General features: G+C 46.8%; 1 long non-coding RNA gene across 1 annotated transcript; it reads right to left on the bottom strand.

Annotated features, from left to right (window-relative positions):
- Positions 1 to 395: 395 nt before the first annotated feature.
- LOC128814063 (uncharacterized) lies at positions 396 to 1773 on the bottom strand. The gene is made up of 3 exons (XR_008439256.1): positions 1759 to 1773; positions 1017 to 1129; positions 396 to 440 (listed from the first exon to the last, which is right to left on the bottom strand). It is a non-coding gene; the product is annotated as an uncharacterized LOC128814063 (long non-coding RNA).
- Between the last annotated feature and the right edge of the window lie 1744 nt (positions 1774 to 3517).

The raw sequence follows: 3517 nt of genomic DNA, 5'->3' as shown, positions 1-3517 counted from the left end.
CATAAAAACCCATATAAACACATGAAAATACCTACAGTTAAAAAAGACGTACCTTAATGAACAATATTCACACCTTAATAATTCATTATGAACTCTTATTAACGATTAACATTAATTACTTGATACCAATCAAATACAAGAAACTGTTACTTTAGCCAATAAATAGAATAAACTATAATAATATAACTAATAACTTAAAATCACACTTTATTAAAAATATAAAACAGTAAAGCAACGTATCATAAAAACTCCCATTATTATCACTACGCAGATATACATATATATACACATATACCTACATACAGATAGGTAGATCATATATCCATCTCAACAGCAGCATCTGGGATCGATTCCTGTTTTCTCTCTTGTCTCTTAAATTTATTAGCCACAGAGGATGGAGTAAGGAAATCATTTTATTTATCACCTGGTTCTCCAGAAACCTGAAAAACAAAATAGAACAGAACAAAAAGAAAAAAAATAAAAGAAAACCACATTTGAAAGGCAGATCCTCACCAGCAGCTGGTCCATCTCCTACGGGGGACCTTATTCTAGGGCACTTTTGGTGCACTTGCCTGAACCTGTCAGGGCACTCTGTGCTTGCAGGAGAGATTTTTTTTGTCAGGGAGAGGCAAGGGGAGGAGAAATAACGCTCTAAACAGCTCAAATCCATTACTGTGCCACTTCCTGTGTAGCAGGTCCTGTGACAGGATGGGAACTGAGGGTGCTTGAAACTTAAAAGCTAAAGACACCAGCACAAGGTGTCCTTTTGCTTTGTCAAGGAAGTGATTTCCAAATCACAAAGCCTTTCCACCATCATCGCTCCTACCACCACCTGAAAGCCTCTTGATTCTCTTCTCAAAAACACAAGGGACACCTCAGAGTTCAGCAAGTTCTGCCAGTGCAGCCCTCGGTGCCCCTGTCTCCAGGTCTGTCCCCCTTGCTTTCATCCTCAGCCATGTCATTCTTCTACTGTGGACAGGAAATTGTCCCCATGTCTCCTGTACTTCTCTGGTTACCTTTTCTCTAAGCCGTGCAGGACCCACGAGAGGAGGCTGTGATCCTCTATCAGCTCATGGGCAGCTCTAGAGGTGACAGGGGCAGCACTCTGTGATATCTCCAGAATACGACTCTGAAACAGAAAATGCAACTTGTTCTTTTACAGCCAAGATGGGATTATCTAAAATAAAATGAGCAATTTGGCTGGTATCTGATCAACTCTCAGCTAAAATGAACACGGCCTGTTCTCAGCAACTCCAGAAAGGAAAGACATTCTCCCTTCAAGGCTTCACACCACAGGTGCTGCTCTTACAAGAAGTATTCAGGTAGCAAGACAATTTTCTCTTTTTGTCTGAGGTTTTGATACCTGAAATCCTCAAGGTGCATGCTCCCAAACCTGAGAACTCCCGGCATGCGAGTTTCCCTCCTGCCGAAGCACTGTTCAGGTGACAAATGTGCTGGCTGGGGAAATAGAGACCCCAAAAAGAAAAGGCCCCGACTGCAGGAGCAAAACTACGGCACCCACGTGAGGCTCCACGATGGCAGGAACCTGTCCCAGTTTCAGGGGATAAGGATGGGCCTGGTTTAGACACAAGCTAAATTATTTCCCCCTCCACAGATACACAAAACCAACAAGGAACAGATTTTCAAGAGGAACAAGGCAGAATCAGCTGCTCCTTTCTGTTTTGTACTTGAGATCTCGAGGCTATATAAGCTTTTGTGGTTTGGGGTATTTGGGAACTGTTCTTTATAAATTCTTACCTGGGAGCCCTCGTCACACAAAGGACTGCTGAAAAAGGCAAGAATGACCCAGAAAATCCTCTGGTAGACATAAAGCTCACAGCAAAGTTTGTCACGCAGCCCTTCCCCAAGAAATCTGAGGATCCACTCGCACTCTGTTTTCTACGGGAATCCACAAAGAACAACACCACCATCAGACATTCAGACATTTCCAAAGGATACCTGCTCCTAAGAGCACAAAACCCCGGTTCCCTCTTAGTGCCAGCTCAGGGCTTACCACAGCTTAGTCTGGACTTCTCCATTTCCATACCTATCAAATTTAATCACTAACATCCATTGGGAACAGTCAGTCTGCTGCCCAAACATGCAGAGGAAATGGAATTTTAGAAGTAGCTGTTTCTAAAATACTTCAGTTGAACTCAAAGTTACTAACCTAAACTCAAAGAGGAATTGCAGCTAGCCGGGGCAGAACATTCTTTTCTTGTGCTCACAGAGCATATGCAGCACAACTCATTCCGCATTGAAATCAAGAAAACAACAAAAACCCCAAGGAAATAACATTTTGAATTCCTATATGAAACATAAGAAAGACAATTCTAATTAACTACCTGTGAGAGAATGAGGTTTCGTCGTATTTATACGTCTGTTTTTAATACATTCCTGAAGAATTGTAAGTGCCGTTTCCCGGCATCTTTTGGCAAAAGCGGCGCCCCGCAGCGCACCACTGCCGCTCCAGTCATCTGGGCATGAAATAGCCGCTTCTTCGCCTCCGGCAGCCGGAGATCGCGGTAGCTTGCAAGAGGCGAAGAACGAAGCCGCGAAGAAGCCGGCTTGTGTGCGAAACTCGCAGACAGCTGCAGGACGGTGGCTGCCGCTCTCCTGCCTCTTGAATTCACTCTTGGCATGCCAATGGGAGGTGTTCCAGGACAACCTTCCTGAGTTTTTATTTTGGTTTTCATGCATCCCACCTTGGAAATTCTTGTTGCTCCCCAGAGGCTCCGAGATGCAGAGAACACGGTGGCAGCTGCTGAAAAGAAGGGCAACTGTGAGTTGGTCAAGAAGCAAGAACACAGGCAGTTGACTGTGCTTGGCGAGGAGCAGCTGCTGGATTCTTGCAATTGCCTTCAGTGCGCACAGAAGCCCGCTGCTCTGCTGCTTGGTTTTTCGCCTTCAGTCAATTACACACTGCTGAAGTTGAGGCAGGCAGTTCAGCTTTGCTGCTTTTCAGCATCTCAGCTGCCCTTCTGCTCTGTGACAGCTCTCCAGGTTTCTTGCCTTCGCCAGGCTGCAACGTGCCCGCTAGTACCAAGAACTGGGCAGGAGTGGGCAGAGAGCACGGCCATCTGCCAGCAGGTTGCAGCTTGCCCAGGAAAATGCAGTGTCCTTGGAATGTGCAGCAAATCTTATTTCCTGGCAAGGTCGGGCTAAGTGAGCAGTGCTGGGACACTTTCTCCTTGAGAACTGGAGCGGAAAAGCTTTTCGCTAAGATGTAGGCGACTAGAGAGGCAGAATACGGAGCTCCGCAGCTGGCCGAAAGCAAGTGCCGCTTCCCGGCGTCTTTCGGCAAAAGCGGCGCTTCGGAGCGCACCGCTGCCGCTCCAGTCATCTGTGCGCGAAGTTGCCGCTTCTTCGCCTCCGGCAGCCGGAGATCGCGGTAGCTTGCAAGAGGCGAAGAACGAAGCCGCGAAGAAGCCGGCTTGTGTGCGAAGCTCGCAGACAGCTGCAGGACGGTGGCTGCTGCCCTCCAGCCTGTTGAATTCAGTCTTGGCATGCGAGTGGA

Source organism: Vidua macroura, chromosome 13 (genome assembly GCF_024509145.1).
Source record: "Vidua macroura isolate BioBank_ID:100142 chromosome 13, ASM2450914v1, whole genome shotgun sequence".
Lineage (NCBI taxonomy): Eukaryota > Metazoa > Chordata > Aves > Passeriformes > Viduidae > Vidua > Vidua macroura.
Note: the sequence above shows the minus strand (reverse complement) of the source record. Positions and strands in the feature narration are given on the sequence as shown.